General features: G+C 40.1%; 1 pseudogene; it reads right to left on the bottom strand.

Annotated features, from left to right (window-relative positions):
* Nucleotides 1-12,767: 12,767 nt before the first annotated feature.
* The window catches only part of LOC132814491 (probable RNA-binding protein 46), a 46,253-nt pseudogene continuing 38,087 nt past the window's right edge, over nt 12,768-20,933 (bottom strand).

The raw sequence follows: 20,933 nt of genomic DNA, 5'->3' as shown, positions 1-20,933 counted from the left end.
CAGCCCCGTGTAGCTTTGAGTGTGATTTTAGAGATACAAACTCAATAGAGTGAAGGCCCACCCCTGTCCTATATGATGCCATTATTCTATGATTTTGAACTGAAGGTTCTGATTATTTTTGTCTTTGTTTAGAGAAAATGTAACCGAGTGGAAGTTCCAGCTGCTGGTCTGGTTGGTAGAATTTCCCAACTCAGTTGTATAACTAAATGAACAAGGAAAGCTGTGGGTTAACAGTGTGTCGTGAAACAGCTCTCAAGGAGTTCTCCAACATGCGGTATTAAATGTCTGAATAGCCTCAGAGAAATGAAGGATATCACTGAAAAAAATATTGAAAGATATTTAGATATTGATGGGACTGATAGTGAGTGAAATATTGCAAGAACTGTTGCTTGAAGACACATTAGAACTAATAGGATCAGATGAATCCAGTCTTCGGGGTATTCAAATAAAGATGCAAATCTCAGTGATATCACATCATTAAAATAAACCTGTTGTTATAATTAGTTTGTTCAAAATGATATAAAAAAGTTGAAAATGTAATCACAGTTTCCCAGTGGAAATGCCACACAGTATAAAATAAAGTCTCTGGAACTGTGTCAGTTCCATCTCCAAGAGAATTCTTCGATTCCAACAGTTTGCCAGCAGCAGGAAGGGTAAGGTTGTATCACAAACAACGAAATGCACCTTCTCAGGGAAAGGATCGAGAAAGTGTACGAGATCAGCCTTGCCATTGTTGATGTTCCTCGTAAGTATTTTAACAACTTAATTGATAAAAATCTCTGCTATGAATCATCCTCATTTCGGCCGACAACTGATAATTGTTTAAAGTGAATAGTTTGTCAGTTAGAAGGCTCCTCACTAATGTGCAGCATTGTGTGTTTCCCTATACTGTGAAAAATGGGTTTACACTGAGGTCACATTGATGGAGTTTGGCTGAGCACCGGCCCTGGTTGATCTCGAAATTGTTTCGGAAGACCACTCCCTCTCTGTGGTAGTTCACAGCCTGCTTTCGGTCATATGGGTTTTGTGACAAGCCACCTCTCAGTGACACCTGGTGTCTCCCATTCCTTGATGGAAAGAGATTGTGTTGATGGATCTTGCGCAGGCAGCTTGCTCCAAATGGGAGCCCAGATAAAACAGGGCAATGGGTGGGTTCAGCAAGTCATTAAGAATGATGAGACAGAATGAGGACTGCAGATAGAGCATGGTGCTGGAAGAAGCATGGTGCTGGAAAGGCAGCATCCATGGAGGAAAGAGTCAAGGTTTCAAGCAGGACTCTTCTTCAGGGCAGTTACAATGACCAATGTTGCATGGATTCAGATTTTATTTGCGTGAGGACTGTGCTGTACCATCATGGACAGGTGGGAGGAATCCTGCCCGAAATGTTGACTCTCTGGTTCCTGGGATGCTGCCTGACTTGCTGTGCCTTTTCCAGCACCATGCTGTATCAACGCAGGTCATTAGGAGGGATAAGTGATGGTCAGCATGGATGACTTTGACAATTTTGTGTGTTTTCGTCAGTCTGTGGATGTGTGGGGGCATAGAATTGGTGAGGACAGATCACTGGAAGGGCTGTTGAGCACAGAAGTCCAATTATGAAGTGTATTGTTGAGTTATTGAATTGTCAAAAAGATGTGTGAGTATCATTTGTAAAATGATGCACAGTGCAGGATTTAATAGGACAAACGCTGAGATCTGAAATGTTGTGGCACCAGCTCTCCCACAGAGGCTCAAACAACTTGTGGGCGGCACGGTGGCACAGTGGTTAGCACTGCTGCCTCACAGCGCCTGAGACCCGGGTTCAGTTCCCAACTCAGGCGACTGACTGTGTGGAGTTTGCACGTTCTCCCCGTGTCTGCGTGGGTTTCCTCCGGGTGCTCCGGTTTCCTCCCACAGTCCAAAGATGTGTGGGTCAGGTGAATTGGCCATGCTAAATTGTCCGTAGTGTTAGGTAAGGGGTAAATGTAGGGGTATGGATGGGTTGCGCTTCGGTGGGTCAGTGTGGACTTGTTGGGCCGAAGGGCCTGTTTCCACACTAAAACTTTGTCCACCAGGATGTTTCCCACGTTGCTCTTCGTTGCTGTTATCCTTTGATGTTTCCCAAACAATCACGGTCTACATGAAGGTGTATTCATTTGGGATTGTTATTTTGTCTATAGCTATCAATTTTGATAAATATTTATTAGGCTGCCGTACAATTCTAGAGATTTCCATGGAGAATGCTGGGGTTTTCCAGCCCCAGTGTGTGCTCTGAATCTGGAAAGGCGGAATCTCCATTCACAAGGAGAGGGCCTAGGAGAGAAGCTTGGGAGCGTGAGCCTGGACATCATCCCAGATAAAGTGTTTGCTTTCTAAACTAGAGTACTACCATGACCAGTGTTGTAAGGATTCAGATTTTATATTCTTTAAATGAGATGAAAACTAAATATTGCACAGAGAAAACTACAACCAAGATTCTTGCAATAATCTGCATCTTCTTTTGTTTAAAGAATATTCTTTGTGTGAGGGCTGTGCTGTACTATCTTGGACAGGTGGGAGGAGTCGTGTCAAGTGTTAAAGTTTTTCTGATTGAGGTAGATGTCAAACTTGGGACATGTTGATGGATTCACTGCTGAATATGAGAAAGGAACTCAATGCCCTATCATTTGTTCATCCATATTGTGGCGGCCATCCATTCCTGGATGCTGTGGGGTGATTCAATGCCCTGTACTGTAGTTCATACAGTGTGGATATAGAATTCTGGAGGCAAACTGAACTGTGGAGGCTCCAAAACCAAATACAGAAATTTTGCAATCAATGTCCATGTTAGGTGTCTCCTATTCTTTGTTCTATTGATCCCAGATGCCTTTGTGTGGATACTGTGGTCTTATGGAAATGCCAGCCAGTCAGAGTAAACATTAAAGCAGGTGAAATCAACTTCTGCTGAACAAAAAACCCCTTGAGTAAATAACTGTGTTTCTGTGAGTAATTTGCTGCGCATGTTCTTCCCTATGCCCTTTAAAACTGCAAATGATCCATTTAGAGAGAGTTTACTGCTGTGGTTCAGATTCTTTAAACCACATATAACATGGAACAACAATGATCTTTGTGTCATTACTTACATTTCTGTCATTCATGATGAAGGGCTTATGCCCGAAACACCGAATTTCCTGTTCCTTGGATGCTGCCTGACCTGCTGCGCTTTTCCAGCAACACATTTTCAGCTCTGATCTCCAGCATCTGCAGACCTCACTTTTTCCTCGAAGTCATTACTTACAGCCTGGGCTCAGGCACAGAGAGTGTTTGATTAATAGCTTCAGGTCTATTTTTCCCTTTCTCTTAAAGTTGGTCTATTGGTGATTATAATCTTAGCTCGGGGCAAATGTGGCCTTTCTACACGCAGTACTTGCTATCTGGTGGCCACGACAGCAACAGATCTACTGTTCATTGTTGTTTATATCATCCTTTGCCGATTTAGAAAATATCCACTGTGTTTCCTGCTAATCACTCCTGTCTGTCATGTTATCTATGTCTTCAGCTGCTTGACGTGTGGTTCACCATTGCTTTTTCCTTTGATCAATTTGTTGCCATTTGTTTACATGAGTTGAAAACTAACTATTGCACAGAGAAAACTGCAACCAAGGTTCTTGCAATAATCTGCATTTTTTTTGTTTAAAGAATATTCCCAACTCCTTTGTATATTAACCTGGAAAGATCATCAACAATGTTCCATGATACTGTTATGTCACATACAATTATGTTTCTGACCCTTGGTGGACAAGTTTTAAATATTTTGAGACTTTTTTAATACCAATGTTCCCATTCACTTTTATTCTCTTTATCAACATTCTGACTGTCAGACATATTTTTGAGGCCATTAAGGTGAGGAAGAAACTGAGAGGTCAGAGAAAAACAGAGAATGATCTGTGATTGTACAGGAAGAATTCTGTGATTGTACTCTTTGCCATATCTGCCAGCTTCATACTTCTCTGGTTGTTGCATATTTTATAGTTCTTTAATGCCAGTTTTTCCTTGGATTCTGTTTCTTTTGGTCTATTTGTTCAGATTGGATATATGCTGAGGAACATAAGTTGCTGCACAAATGCCCTTATTTATGTGGTGACGCAGAAGAGCAGTTAAAGTATGCCATGACATATCCATTTATAAAAATGATTCCATTGATGAATCAATCCAAGTAACTGAGAGCCAACATTAGGTGCAGCAGATAACGGAATGAAGAGTCCACATGAGGAACAGACCGAAAGGTGAAGGAGGAGCAGCAACATGATAACATTATTTTTCTAATGGGCAAGGAATGACTGAATCTGAGGAGCAAAATGAAAGAGACTGGAGGAGTAAAGCCAGTGTAAAGTGCTGGGAGCAATGAGCAATAATTAGTAGAAAGTGGAGCAACGCAAACCAAGCCAAAAGAGGAATTACTTCATCTCAAGTAATCCATTCTCAGTGAGTGAAATGGGTAGAGAAATTAAATAATATGGAGGAAGGTGTTTACTGCAGGCCAGAGTGAGAAATGCAACAATAGACTCCTGTCCACTCTTCCTCACTGAATTCTCTGATCCACACATCTGGGCAAATTAAAAAAAGGGATGTTTCCTATTAGAAAGAGGAAATAACATATTGTAAAGATTCTGTATCTTTTGATTGCACATTTATTTTCAGTAATAATTTACTTTATTTCCTTTTAATTCCTCGCTTTGATTCCTGGCAACCACAAATTGAGATTTTCACTATTATCAATGGGAAAACCCAAAGACTAAAGGAATTTGGTGAGTTTTGAGAAGATTTGTAGCTCAGGTTGAGGTTCTAGGTTGAGGAACTCCATCGACAAACACATTGACTTGGATTCCATTTACCACCCCCAAGAGAAAGAACAGGAAATGACATCACCATATGAAATAATGTTACCACAGGAAATGACACCACCAACCCAAGAAAATGCAAACATATAAATAGAAAATGGGCTGCTTCATTCAGAGGCTCACTGAAGATGTTACCGTCTGAAGGTGGAACGTCTAAAAACGAAACTTCCAGCTCAGCGAGCAAATCTACTAAAGGAATTTGATCAGTTTGTGAATACATGTGGCTTTCATTCCAAGACAGTAAAATGAAAAGCAGGAGAAGACAATGGCAGTCTTGACTAAACTGATATCATTCTATATTTTCATTTGTTCCTTTCCACGAACCACTGATGTGTTGGCGGGGGAATCCAAGCCCAATCAGAGGGATTTCTGGACTCCCTCCCTTCAACCGCCCAATGACCCAGTTCCCTTTCCAATTTCAGATGCTCCTTCAAATCTACCTCTTCATGAAAGTCATTGTCACCTGTATCACCATGAATCAACATGAACTCTGATTAATTTGTCATGAGAAAGGGCTTTTTAACTGTATTTGGGAGACCGTAATGTGTTCAAGTGCACAGTGATGGTGCTATTGTGGTTAGTGCAGCTGTCTTCCAAGCAGGTGACCTGGGTTAGATTCCATGCAATCGCAAGTTGATCAAAAGAAAACCCCGAAGACAAAAAGAATTTGATCATTTTGACAATACATTTGGCTTTTATTCCAAGACAATAAAATGCAAAGCTGGAGAAGACAAAGGCAGACTGGATGAAACTGTTTACCTGCTGCATTCTCTCACATCTCCTCCCTCCCTCACCCCTCTAATCCCATTGAGGTGACTCTGGCTGTGCTCCCTCCCTGAGGGAGGTATGCCCCAGGTAGATGGAGCTGGGAACTGACTGGATGAGCTGGGACTTGGGCAGAGAGGGGGCTTTGAGTGAGAGACCTCGGAATATTTCAAACAGGTTCTGGCAGCCATTTTCCCTTTTACCGTGTGCACTGAGCAGGTGGTGAGCATCTGTCTGTCTGTCTGTGTGTGTGAGTGCACGCGGAATGTTTGAATCTCGAAAGCAAGCCCCTGGAGCAGAATCTATCCTAAATGGGAGAGAGAGAGTTCAGATCAACTGGAATTGTGACTATCACCTCTTTAATCTCACCATATTTTTCCTTATCACCTGTTTGTATCTGTCTGATTTTGCCTCTTTTCCCTCTCTTGGTCTCTCAATTTGCCTTTGTCTCTTGCTGTCTGTATCACTCTATGATCTTGCTCCCTCTCAACTTTTCTCTCTCACACTATCTTTCTCTCTCTCCCTTACTGACAGCCTCATCTTCTGTATTTTTCTGTCCTGCCTCTTCTTTCTACCTTCGTCTAGGTTCTTTATCACTCTCTTGCCCTTGCCTTTTCTCTCATTTTCTCTCTTTCTTTCCTTGTCTTCCTTTTCTTCCCTATATCTGTCCTTCAATCCTGAATCTGCACTCCCACCCCCTTCAAATTTGGACAACCTCTCCCCCCCACCACAAATTTAGCCCCTGTCCCCGCCATGGCCCAGTCTAATTGCCCTCCCTGTGTGCTTCATCTCCTCTGAACTGTCCGTCTGTAGTTACTCCATTACACACCCACTGCATATAAAAGTCCCTTGGTATCTACAACCATGAACAATACCCTTCCCCCTGCTGTGTCCCAGCTCTGGGCTGGAGGTCAAAGTGAGCTTGTGCAGAGACTCACATGTCTTTTAACTGCATACCATTATGTCATGGAGTCATAGAGTCATACATGACAGAGACAGACCCTTCGGACCAACCAGGCCACACTGGCCATGTTCTAAAACTGAACTATTCCCAACTGCCTGCAGTTGGCCCATATCCCTCCAAACCTTTCCTATTCATGAACTTATCCAAATGTATTTTAAACATTATAACTGTACCTGGCAGTTCATTCCACATGCAAACTACTAAAAACATTGCCTCTCATGTCCTTTTTAAATCTTAAAAATATACTCCCGAGGTTTGAACTTCCCCACCATAGGGAAAAGACCCTTGTCATTCACCTTATCTGTGCACTTCAAGACTTTTTAAACATTGATAAGGTCACCTTTCGGCCTCCAATGCAACAGCCCATTTTTATATTTCAAATGCCTTTTTCTGGCAACATCTTGGAAATCTTTTCTGAACCCTCTCCAGCTTAATAATATCCTTCCTATAACAGGGCGATGAGAATTGCACATATTAATCCAGAAAAGGCCTCATCACTGTCCTGTACAAATTCAGTATAATGTCAGAACTTCTTTACTCAAAGGTCTGAGCAATGAAGGCAAGTGTGCTAAATACCTTCTTAACTACCCTGTCTAACTGTGATGCAAATTTCAAAGGACTATGTACCTGAACCCTGAGGTCTCTCTGCTCTACAACACTACCCAGGGCCTTACCATTAAGTCCTGTCCTTGTTTGTATTACCACAATGCAATACCTCACTTGTATCCAAATTAAACTCCATCTGCCACACCTCAGCCCATTGACCCAATTGATCAAGATTTCTTTGTGATCTTGGGTAACATTCTTCACTGTCCATTTTATCATTTTGGTATTGTCCACAAACTTACTAATCATGCCTCCCATATTCTCATCCAAATCCTTCACATAAATGACAAACAGAAGTGGAGCCAGTACCGATCCCTGTGGAACACCGCTAGTCATAGGCCTACATATGAAAAACAATGATCCTGCTGTTTTCTACCAAAAAGCCAATTATGTATCCAATTGGCAAGCCCACCGTGAATCCCATGTGATCTAACTTTACTAATTAGTCTACCATGCAGAGCCTCATCAAAGGCTTCACGAAAGGCAAACAACATCTATCACTCTGTTCTCATCAATCATTTTGGTTACTTGTACAAACAAACCCAGTCAAGTGTGTGAAACATGATTTTCCTCACACTGAACCATACTGATCAACTCTAATCAATTATTTCCTCTCCAACTTATGTGAACTTATATTCCTTCAGAATCTCTCATAACCTATCCACCCCTGAAGTCAGACTCACAGGTCGATAGTTCCCAGGCTTCTCCTCACATTCCTTCTTAAACAATAAATAGCACGTTAGCCACACCCCAGTCCTCCAGTTCTTCACCCGGGACACTGCACTTTTCTCCCTAACCTCCCAAAATGTCCTGGGAGGTTTATCTATCATTACGTTTTTTTAAGGTTTCCAGCATTCCTCTTCTGGACGGTGAACTGTTTTCAAAACATCAATAATTATTTCTCTGATTTCTCTAGCCTCCATTTCTTTCCCAACAGTAAAAGCTGATGTGAAATATTCATTTATATTTCTCCCATCTCTTGAGGTTCAACACAAAAACAACCTCGTTGGTGTTCAAGGGGTCCTACTCTCTCTCCAGTTGCTCTCTCACTCTTTATGCATTTAATCTCTTTGGATTATCTTGACCTTATCTGCCAAGGCTATCTCCTATCCCCTCTTTGCCTTTCTCATTTCCTTCTTAAGGATGTGCCCACAACCTTTATACTCTTCAAGACATTCAGTTAATCCTAATCTCTCTGATACATAATTATGTTTTATTCTTGACTTAAACTTCAACATCTTCATTCATCCATTGTTCCCTAATCTTACCAACCTTGCCTTTCACTCAAACAGTAACAGAATGCTTCTTGCTGTCACACTTTTGAAGGCCTCCCACTTGTCAGACATCCTTTTACATGCGATCAGTCTGCTCCAATCAACTTTTGAAAGGTCTTGTTTCATACCCTTTCATACCCATTTGCCTTACTCCAGTTAAGAACTTTAACTTTTAACCTTTGACATAACTATTTTAAAATTACTGCTATTATGATCACTGGTCCAAAAGTGTTCTCTGACTAACACATAAGTCACTTGCCCTGCCGTATTTCCCAAGAGAAGTTCAAGTTTTGATCCATCTCTAGTAGGAGAATTTGTTGATAGCAAAACTTTTCTTGCAATTGAACAAATTCTTCACCATCAGAACCTTTAATACCACAAGGTTTGTGAAGGTTTGTAGCTCAGGTTGAGGTTTAGGGTGCAGCTTTGCTCGCTGAACTGTAGGTTTGATATCTAGACGTTTCATTACCTGGCTAGGTAACATCATCAGTGGCGACCTCCAAGTCAAGCGAAGCTGTTGTTTCCTACTTTCTATTTATATGTTTGTCCTGGATGCGGTTCCTGGGGTTTGTGGTGATGTCATTTCCTGTTCGTTTTCTGAGGGGTTGATAGATGGTATCTAGATCTATGTGTTTGTTTATGACGTTGTGGTTGGAGTGCCAGCCCTGTAGGAATTATCTGGCATGTCTTTGCATTAATCTCTCCACCCCCGAGGCTCCCAGCCTCATTTTTGATGAAGGGCTTTTGCCTGAAATGTCGATTTTCCTGCTCCTCAGATGCTGCCTGACCTGCTGTGCATTTCCAGCGCCATGCTCTCGACTCTCATCTCCAGCATCTGCAGTACTCACTTTTGGCACACGAGGTCACTGTGAATCATCAGTTACATCATACATCATACTACCTGGCCAGCAGCTCTACTTCATTTAATTATGAATTCAATTTTTTTAGTCTGTAAAATATTTCTATTATTTACATTTACTCTGAAAGCTACATAGAATATGTAGGTAATAACAGGTAAGCAGAGCAGATTTCCTTCCTTAAAGAAACTAAACTGAACCAGATGGGTTTTCCTATAATTGTGTTCTTTTAAAAAATTGAATTCAAATCCTACCATCTGCTAGAGCAGGATTCAACTCTGATCCCCAGAACATTACATGGGATTATAGATTATTAGTCTAGTAATATTACAGACTAGGCATCATGACACATCTTGATTTTCAGTATTCTTGGGATGTTTTGTGTCTTTTACAGACACTTCCAGCATTTCCTTGTTTCCTAAGAACCAAGATTCACTGTAGTAACTTTATCGTTTTAAATACTTGTCAAGATTGTTATTATCTGAGCTTATTTTTCTAGCTAACAATAAGTGTAGACGTAATATCATTTGAGAAATATCACTCACCATCTTACGAACACCCTCCGTTAGCAGCTCGCAGCCAATGAACTTACAGCTTTCATAAGATGTCACTTTTATTCACTGTTTCTGAATCCTGAGTTTGATTGGATCCTCCCTCTCCACATTCCCAGTAACGTGTCTCAATGTTTGGTGACAGGGAGTGGAGGGTAAATTTGGATAGGGGGAGACCAAGATCACAAAAGTTAGGTAGACAAAAGGATGTCAATGAGGTGTGCTTTGCAAGAGAAAAGAACTCCTTAGGCCTCATAATAAAAATCCTTCCCAAAAACCAGATGCAATTTGACTTCACCAAAAAAAAGTAGGATTCACCCCAGTTTCCTGGGTTTCTGACTCCACAGGTGCTGGGTGAATGATTGTCCAACCCACAGGGACCTATCCAGTAAGTAATTTTGGAAGATCATCATCAATCTAAAGGGGACATGAGGAAAAACATTTTTACACAAAGGATGATGGGTATCTGGAATTTGTTGACTGAACTGGTGACGGCAGAGCCCTTAACTTCTTTCAAAAAGTACCTGGATTTGCTGTAAGCTGCAGTGCTACGGGCGCATGCAAGAAACCATGGGAAGGGCATTTGGGAATTTTTGGGTGGGTATGAACAAGATGGGCCAAATCATTTTTATTCTTGTTCTGTATCATTTTTATGGTTCTACATGTACTATTTCTGTATTAAGACTCTAGGATAAAAAACAGATTTAGGGACGTCTTTCTATTTAGTAGTTTTCCCAGTAGCATCGCTGGCTAGGCTAATTTTTTGCCCATTCCTAAATGTGCAGGGGGCAGTTGAAAGTCAACAACACAATGTAGGTAATAACAGGTAAGCAGAGCAGATTTCCTTACTTAAAGAAATTAAACTGAACCAGATGGGTTTTCCTATTAATGTTCTTTTAAAAATTGAATTCAAATCCTACCATCTGCTAGAGCAGGATTCAAATCTGATCCACAGAACATTACATGGGATTATAGATTATTAGTCTAGTAATATTACAGACTGGGCATCATGACACATCTTGATTTTCAGTATTCTTGGGATGTTTTGTGTCTTTTACAGACACTTCCAGCATTTCCTTGTTTCCCACGATTTCCTTTGCAAACTCACATCCTAAGAACCAAGATTCATTGTAGTAACTTTATCTTTTTAAATACTTGTCAAAATTGTTTTTATCTAATGTTTATAGCTAACAATAAGTGCAGCTGTAATAACACTTGAGAAATATCACTCACCATCTCACCATTTAATATTGATCAAATATATGACAGTAATTCTCCATCACTCTTTTGACAAATGTCTTCAAACCCTATAAGTTCTGCCTTCTAGATAAGAGAGTCTGTGCAAGTTCCCTAAGTCACATACCATCCTGACTCAGAAATGTGTTGCCATTGCCTTACTGTCACTGAGTCAAAATCCTAGATTATCATCCTTTATAGCACTGTGGGTGTCACGCATCAAAGTAGTTCATAAAATGTGCGATTACGTTCTTAAGGGGAAGTAAGGGCAGGGAATAAACATGGACTTTGCTGGCAAGTCCAACAGCCTATGCATCAAATTTTTAAAAATGGATGCAAATGACTTATACTTTTATATTTTATGCTATTTCATTCCATTTTTCCTATAATAAGCAGCATTAAGATTATGTGCGAATTCTTGGCAATTACTTAGCAGTTGTGCTGGCTTCTTAGCCATAGCACAGTATGCATATCCATGATTATTAAATTCTGTTGTTTATTCAAAGATATTAATAAACTGCATATTAAAGACTACTTTTGTTCTCTGGCTGGTTCTTACATTAATTAGGAAAAGCAAAAATTACATAAAATCCAACCTTATACATTTTTTTTTGCTTATAGTACAGAATTCCTGTAAAATGTTACATTTAAAAAAAAGATTTTCACCTTTCATTCATCAGGGCAATTTTTAATAAATACTAATGTGAAGAAAAAACATGCATTTTACAGTGAATGACAAGGCACTGCATTCCAACAATACCTATTCTCAGACAAGATAAAATGCTTTTTCTTTACATTGTTGTTTCTTGCAGATTGTTTGGATAAATGCAAGGTGAAAAGCTTCAATGAAGTGTGTTCCTTTATAACAATAATCTAGTTTGAATGTGAATTTCAGGACCCTACCATTTGTTACTCAGTTCTGTATTCAGTTAAGCCTGACTTAAAGTGTGCTTTCCATTAAAATACAAGAAAACAATTTTAGTGATATTTAATTGAACACATGATTGCAAAAATTCAACCAGTACAATATAAATAATTTTGTCATAACGAGAACAAGCAGACATGGCATAAACAAGAAATATGTCAACTTTAACAATTTGAAACAGTGGGAGTAATTTTACCTTAACGCACGCAGTGAAACATGGTATTGGGCATGACACCATCTTTATATCCAACTAACACTACTCTCCATTGAGCACAAATTGTTCAATGTGTGTAAGCAATGTTGCATTCAAATCTCATCAATTTCCTGAGATGGATGGGCTATGTAAAAATTGACCCCAGTGTGACAGTGAACACTGCAACAAGAAAATACAGCATTGTTCCTGTACATTAGTGCAGCCACAATTCTATTAAGAGGTCTTAATTTAGTGTATTAATAATGCTATAAGTATTAAAGAGCAAAATAACTGAAGGCCAACAGACAAATAGACCATCACAGTGATGAAAAACTTGTCAAATTCATTAACAGTATTATGAAATCTTTAACAAGAACATAAAACAATTTGATTAAGATTTTATACATGAAAAAGAATAATATAATTGAGCCTCAATAAATTGCATAACATAACAGAGAATGAAAAATATTTTTAGAAAACTAACATGCATTTCAAGAAACCTGACAATATTTGTGTATTCCATTCATAATACGATGTTTAGAAGAAAGATCCATGACTAGAAACATATAATCGTTGTCCAATATGATTGCTGTTACCAAGAGGTAGCGTTGTTGACAATGGGTAGCTCGGATAGGAGTACGGTCTAGATGCGTATTGTAGCAAGTTGGAAGCAGAAGTTGGAAGAGGTGCACCAACTTGAGAAAGACTATTAACGGAGCTGGTCCGACGCAAACTGTAGTCTGTAAATACATAAATGTGCATATTACTTCACAAAAATGTGTTATTAAATTATGCATAGCTACAAAGACTTTAAAAATAAATCAACAGTCATAGGTTATGGCCCACACTGAGATAGCCACCACATTGTGTCACTAGGATCTTAATTATTGCTTCAAAAACCTTTGCTATGAATTGTTCAAAGGTATGTTTAAAATAATTTAAATTGCTTACTGCATTGTAATGCTACATCGATAGACTACAGGCATGCAATTCAAAACTAGATATCTTTCCAGTCACAAAAAACATCGGACCAAAGTTCAACATTATTCACAAATCAGTGGGAAAGGTAGCTGGGAATGTGATAGTTGGTGAAGGTGGTAGTGAAGGTAATAGGTCAGAGAGGAGGGTGGAGTGGATAGATGGGAAGAAAGATGGACAGGTAGGACAGTTCTAGAGGGCGGTGCCAAAGGTGGATCTGGAATAAAGTAGGAGGAGGGGAAATTAAGAAACTGGTGAACTCCACATTGATCCCATGTGGTTGCAGGGCCCCAAAGTTAAAGATGAGACATTCTTCCTTCAGACATCGGGTGGTTAGGGTTTGGCAGTAGAGGCGGCCCTGGATTTGCAGATCCTTGGCAGAGTGGTGGAGGGAGTTAAAGTGTTCAGCCACCAGGTGTGGGTTGTTTAGTACATGAGTCCCAGAGACGTTCTCTAAAATGTTCTGCAAATTGGTGTTCTGTCTCCCCAATGTAGAGGGGACCACATTGGGAGCAACGGACACGGTAGATGTTGTGTGTGGAAGTACAGATGTCAGATGTGGAATGATCCTTTGGGCTTTGGACAGAAGTACGTTGAGGGGGGGGTTGCAGGTTTTGCACTCCTTGCAAGTGGCAGGGGAAGGTGCCGGGAGGGAGAGTGGGTGGTGGGGGGCAGTGATGTTCTAAGGCTGAGAGGATTCAGCCTGCAACAATCCCAACCATCTTCCTTTGAGCTTGGTATGACTTCAACCAGTAAAGTATTTGCCCCTAATTCCTATTTACTTCATTTTGTTGGGGCTCTATGATACCACACTAAGTCAAATATTGTCTTGATGCCAAGGTCAGTCACTAGCATCTCATGCCTTCAGGTTAGCTCTTTTGTTCATATTATGACAAAGGTTACAATGAGGTCAGGGGCCGTGTGTAAGATGCAGAATTCAAAGTGAGCATTAATGAGCAAATGTATTCTTCACGGCAATCAATGCTTTTCTGATTACTCCCCAATGGCACTCTGAAGCTCCATGCCTACGTAACACCAAATGCTTCCAAATATCACACTTTGCCCCATCATGCCAATTCACCTAGTACTCAGCACCTCAGGATCCATGCAGAAATGAAATCAAGGTAAAACCCTAAGTGAATGCTTTAGATTATGCTGAGAAAAAGTCAGTCATTTGTAAAAAAAATATTTCCCGCATTTACGTTCTTTAAACAAAATTAAACCTTTTAATAACAAACATTTCATTCAAGCCTAACATTGTGATTTACAGTTCTATATCAAAGAATCTGAAACATAAAGAAATGTGACAATGGACAGACATGAAAATAATCCTGCATTAAACCAGAAATAGAAAAAAAAGACTGAAATTGCAAACAATTATATTTTTAAAGTGACTCAGATACTCCAAAGCCTTAGATGGTTGTATCTGCTCTTGCATGTCAAGATCTCGTGCAAACTGAGGGAATTGTGAGAAAGTGAAGACTGCAGATGCTGGAGATCAGAATCCAAAAGTGCTGGCAAAGCACACCAGGCATCATCAAAGGAGCAGGAGAATCGATGTTTCAAGCATTAGCCCTTCATTAGGAATGAAGTGAAGGTCCAAAACATCATCAGATGCTGGGTGACCTGCTGTGCTTTTCGAGCGCCATGCTTTTCGAAACTGAGGCAATGGGAAGCTGAAAATTCAGATGGCAAATTACCCTAAACTGAAACGCTGACTCATCAGTGACACTGGTCATTTCAGCGCACTATTTTTATATGCCTTGACACTTTTGATGGAATCATGGGGTGACTCTGCAAGCAATGAAGGAGAAAACATGAGTGCCAAGGAATTTATTGCAGTTTATATAAATGGAACCTTTGACTGAAATATATTAACCCTCGTGAGTTTCGAGAAGATTTGTAGCTCAGGTTAAGGCTCTGGATGTAAGTTTCCTCGCTGAGCTGGAAGGTTCGTTTTCAGATGTTTCATCACCATTCGAGGTAATAATATCAGTGAGTGCGCCCAGTAACTCTAGCCACTCTCCCCTCCTGCAAAGACATCTTGGGAAATGGCGGGATTACCTGACACTGAAAGACTGGAGCGACTGGGCTTGTATACCCTTGAGTTTAGAAGACTGAGTCATATAAGATTATTAAAGGATTGGACACTCTGGAGGCAGGAAACATGTTTCCGCTGATGGGTGAGTGTCGAACCAGAGGACACAGCTTAAAAACACGGGGTAGACCATTTAGGACAGAGATGAGGAGAAACTTCTTCACCCAGAGAGTGATGGCTGTGTGGAATGCTCTGCCCCAGAGGGCAGTGGAGGCCCAGTCTCTGGATTCATTTAAGAAAGAGTTGGATAGAGCTCTCAAGGATTGAGGAATCAAGGGTTATGGAGATAAGGCAGGAACAGGATACTGATTAAGGTTGATCAGCTATGATCATATTGAATGGTGCTGCAGGCTCGAAGGGCAGAATGGCCTACTCCTGCACCTATTGTCTATTGAAATGACTACAAGACTACTCAGACCTCTTGGCATCATGGAGTCCATAAACCCACCAATACTCTAAAACAGCAGCTAATGAACTTAAAAGACCCTACACAGGTAATAAGTAAAATGAACTTCATTTGCAAAATACCTTGCAAAAGCAATAACAAACACTACGTTGGATAAACGGGCAGAAGACTAGCCACCAGGACACATCAACTAACTACAAAAAGACATGACCTACTATCATTAATATCCTTACATGCAGATGAAAAAGGACACCACTTTCACTGGGACAAAACATCTATCCTAGGACAAGCCAAACAGAGATATACATAAGAATTCCTAGAAGCATGGCATTCCAACCGGAACTCATATATATAAATGTGTAGGAGGAAGGTATAGATTGTCTCATTAGTAAGTTTGCAGATGACACCAAGATTGGTGGAGTAGCAGATAATGAAGGGAACTGTCAGAGAATATAGCAGAACATACATAAGAGAGTTGGGCAGAGAAATCGCAAATTGAGTTCAATCTGGATAAATGCGAAGTGATGCATTTTGGAAGATGCAATTCCAGAGCAAAATATACAGTAAATGGAAGAGTCCTGGGGAAAATTGATGTACAGAGAGATTTGGGTATTCTGATCCATTGTTCCTGAAGATGGCAACACAAGTCAGTAAAATGGTCAAGATGGCATACACCATCAGATGAAGTACTGAGTACAAGAGTTGGCAAGACATGTTACAATTGTAAAAGATGTTGGTTTGGACACATTTGGAATACCGTGTACAGTTCTGGTCAACATATTACCAAAAGGATGAGGATGCTTTGGAGAGGGTGCAGAGGAGATTTACCAGGATGTTGCCTCTTATGGAAAGTGCTAGCTATGAGGAGAGGTTGCGTAGGTTATGATTATTTTCATTGGAAAGAACATGGTTGAGGGTGAATCTGATTGAGGCCCACAAAAATCATGAAAAGTGTAGATTGGGTGGATAGCAAAATCTTTTGTCCAGAGGGGAGGACTCAATTACTAGGGTTCATGAGTTCAAACTGAGAAGGAAAAGTTTAGGGGAGACATACATGGAAAGTTCTTAATGCAGAGGGCGGTGGGTTCCTGGAATACGTTACCAGCAGAGGTGGTTTGGGGCAGGAACAATGGTGTCATTTAAGATGTATCTAAATAGATGCATGAATGGGCAGGGAGCAAAGGGATACAGATCCTTAGAAAATAGATGGCAGATTTGGATGGAGGATATGAATTGGCGCAGGTTTGGAGGGGTGAAGAGTCTGTTCCTTGCTGTAATGTTCTTCGTTCTATCAACAAACACATTGATTTGGACCCCATCTACAACTCTCTAAGAAAAAGAACAGGAAATGACATCACCAACACAGGAAATTATATCACCAACCCAAGGAAACCTAAACACATAAATAGAATATGGGACATAACACCAGAGGCTCACTGATGACGTTATTTAGTATGTGACAAAACATCTGAAAATGAACCTTCCAGTTCAGCAAACAAACTTCCATCCAGTATAGTAACCCTCCTGAAGTAGGGTTACATCCAAAACATTGACTTATCCACCTCCTGATTCTTCCTGGTTTGCCATGTTCTTCCAACTTCCTGCTTACATTTACATTTTTGATAGCTCCTTTTGACAGATTGAGTTTGACAAGACTTTTGATAGTCCCAGTGAGATTGCCATTTATAAGTTTTACACACATTTATACTTACCTTTACTAATCCCAAAGTCATCCGACAACATCCAAAGGCTACTTTACCTCAATTAAAGGTTCCATTTATGTTAACTGCAATAAATTCTTGGGCACTCATGTTTTCTCCTTCATTGCTTGTAGAATCTCCTCATGATTCCATCAGAAGACCATTTCCATTACAGAAATTCCATTATGCACCTCACCATTCTCATGCCTTTTATTAGTTTTGAAAAGGCTGGTACTGGAAAAGCATAGCAGGTCAGGCAGCATTCAAGGAGCAGTAGAGTCGATGTTTTAGGCATTGACTTTGATGCCTGAATATCCTGCTCCTCAGATGCTGCCTGACCTGTGGTGCTTTTCCAATGCCAATCTTTTCCATTCTGATTCTCCAGCATCTGCAATCCTCACTTTCTCCCTTTTATTAGTTGGCAACTCATTTTTAAGTTGTGCTTCTCACTAACTATCCCACCTTATTACAATTTATTTGCGACAGCAGTTCAAAATTTAGGCCCATCATCACTTAAGCTAAAAAGGCCCTAGCCTCACATAAGTGAATACTGGTATCCTCTTCATCATTATCAACAACCGTCATGACATAAGAACAAAGAAAAAAGAAAATTTACAGCCCAGTAACAGACCCTTTCACCTCCAATCCTGAGCCGAAGCAAATCCACTGTCTAATCCTGTCGCCCAGTTCCTAAGCATCTGTATCCCTCTGTTCCCAACCTACTCATGCATCTTAAATTAATCTGTCCAGATCTCAGTCAATTTAGCATATGTTCTTACAGTTATCTTTCACTCCTCTAACACTGGCCTACTCTCCAAACCCACCTATGCCTCACCCTCTGTCCTTCCTGCTCAGAAAAAGAAAATCAAGATTGAACTTTCATGTTTCTTTTTCTTCCATTTAACTTTGAAAACTTCTGTAAACATTTGCAGAACCCTCAGAGAAATGGTGTTCGTGTCAATAGCTTTAATGAAACAAAAACTGAAATTGCTGGAGAAAATCAATAGGTCTGGACGCATTTGTGGAAAGAAAACAAAGTTATGTTTCTGAAGAAAGGTCACTGGATTTTAAACCTTATCTCTGTTTTCAATCAACAGTTTTGTATGTTTTGTCCAAGTTTTTCACAGATCTTGGGGCAAAGCTGCAAATGACTGGGTTATGACTACTGAAGTTCAACTCCACAATTCAATTGTGCTTTGATTTCCCATTCTAAAAGTTTGTCTTCCTTGACATAATGTTTTCTGCTCTATAACAATGTTTTCGACATATGTATCATAGAATGTAGAATATAGAACTATATAGCACAGGAACGGGCCCTTCGGCCCACGGTGTTATGTTGAACATGAAACTAAGTTAAGTTAATCCTTTCTGCCTGTCTTTGATCCATATCCTTGCATATTCAAATAAGAAGCATAGGCTGTGCACAGCAAAACATCCTGAACTCTCACCATTCTCATATAACAAAAACTGTAACTAAGCCTTAGTTTGTAAAAAGATGATTTTTTAAGAAATTATAATACTTTTCCACAATCATCCTTGTCACAGCATATTCACTTTGTTGGATTTCCTGAAAATATATTAGCAATTTGTCTCATTGTCTACCCAGAAGTCAGATGTCTCAGTAAGGAATTCTTGCCGCTTCCTAAAATGTTGCTCTGCTTTGATCATATATCAGGAGAGTTAGTTTCCCAACAATCCAGAGCTTTGTGACTCCTTGGTGGACAAAACCTACTGAAAAGCTCTGCTTTCATACTCACTAAGCCAGAATAGAGTGTTTCTTGTGAAATATATTGACTTAATAGTTTAGACAGAGATCTCTGGAATATTCACGTGTGTGTGAACATTTCACAGTTAGGTTTACAAATATGTTTCAAAGCAGAAAGACTGGAGTTGTGCACTTAGAAAAGCTTCCCCTATCATTACAAAATAGATTTTTTTTTCTGGGGGACTTTTATACTTATTCAGAATGTAGTGCAATGCCTACAGGATTCAGTTACGGAAATAGAATGAAATTAGCATTTATTTTTAAATGAATAAAATGTAATAGGCATTTCACTTACTTCAAAATTACAGCTGAAACAGGACTTAATTTTCAAAATATATACATTGTTGCAATGTGGTGCAGACTTCATCTGTTCTTTGCACATAAAGTTAAGAGAGAAAGACAGAAATACTAACCTAAATGTGTTAGTGCATATTGTGCAGCTAGTTCCTTAGCATCTTCCAGCATTGTGCAGAGCTTATCAGGCATGAAATGGCTCAGTGTACCTTGTGAACTGTTCGCAAGGGAGGGAATAACCACTTTATAAACAAGCAGTTGTTTCCCATCCTGACTTGTTGTTGAGTATAGGTAGTACTCTGGTGGCGCCCAATTATTTTTGTTGCAATAATATTCCAAGTGTGTAACTGAGGACTGAAAATGGCTAGGCTTCAATGAATAAATACTCAAAGGTGTAAGCTTTATTCCAGGGAATAAAGGATATGTGCATCTCTCCAGTTCAGGTGAGCATGGGCTATGGTGACCATTCAGACGTGCCGGTAAGCTTGGTGACCTTCCTGGGGTTTTTGCTATCCCATCTTCCTTGTTGGTAAATGTTAGTCATTGATTTTCACAATTAATATTGACTTGACTACCTTGAGTGTACTTCCAAGAGCCATCTTTATTAACTGGCTTTGCAAGGGTGACTTCAATGCTAGCACCATCTATACACTTTCCATTCATAATATTCATAGCTGTAACTGCATCATCTCTGTCAAAAAAATGCACAAATGCATAGTCTCTGAGCTTTTTTACTCGTTCAACTGCTCCAGGCTTAATTTTGTTGAATTCCATTTTGATAGTCTCTTCTGTTGTGGATATCATCAGGTTTCGGACATAGAGTACCTTAACCTTTTGCATAGTTTCCTCATCCACTTCTTTTTCAGGGTCTGCCCAATCCACCTGAATGGTATGCCCCCACAATTGAAAAGTACCTGAAAAATACAGATGAGGTCAAGATGTTATTTCTAAAGTAACAGTGGCTTGGATTTACATTCTGCATTACCAAACAACTTGTTATTTCCCATCACTATATCATTTCAAATACATTGTATTTGCCAATTGGAGCTAAAAATTGGAAACATTACTTATTTGGAATTAGTTTTGGTTGAGGGGTTAGAGAGTTTACTTTTTAGGTTGTGAGTTCCCCATCTTCCAAAGCAGAAATTACAGCTATGGAGAAGAGGCTACTAAGTGGCGGCACAGTGGCACAGTGGTTAGCACTGCTGTCTCACAGCACCGGAGACCCGGGTTCAATTCCCGATTCAGGCGACTGACTGTGTGGAGTTTGCACGTTCTCCCCGTGTCTGCGTGGGTTTCCTCCAGGTGCTCCGGTTTCCTCCCACAATCCAAAGATGTGTGGGTCAGGTGAATTGGCCATGCTAAATTGCCCGTAGTGTTAGGTAAGGGGTAAATATAGGGGTATGGGTGGGTTGCGCTTCGACGGGTCGGTGTGGACTTGTTGGGCCGAAGGGCCTGTTTC

This window comes from Hemiscyllium ocellatum, unplaced genomic scaffold (assembly GCF_020745735.1).
Source record: "Hemiscyllium ocellatum isolate sHemOce1 unplaced genomic scaffold, sHemOce1.pat.X.cur. scaffold_846_pat_ctg1, whole genome shotgun sequence".
Classification (NCBI taxonomy): Eukaryota; Metazoa; Chordata; class Chondrichthyes; order Orectolobiformes; family Hemiscylliidae; genus Hemiscyllium; species Hemiscyllium ocellatum.
The sequence above is the reverse complement of the archived record's forward strand: the minus strand, read 5'-3'. Positions and strand labels throughout refer to the sequence as shown.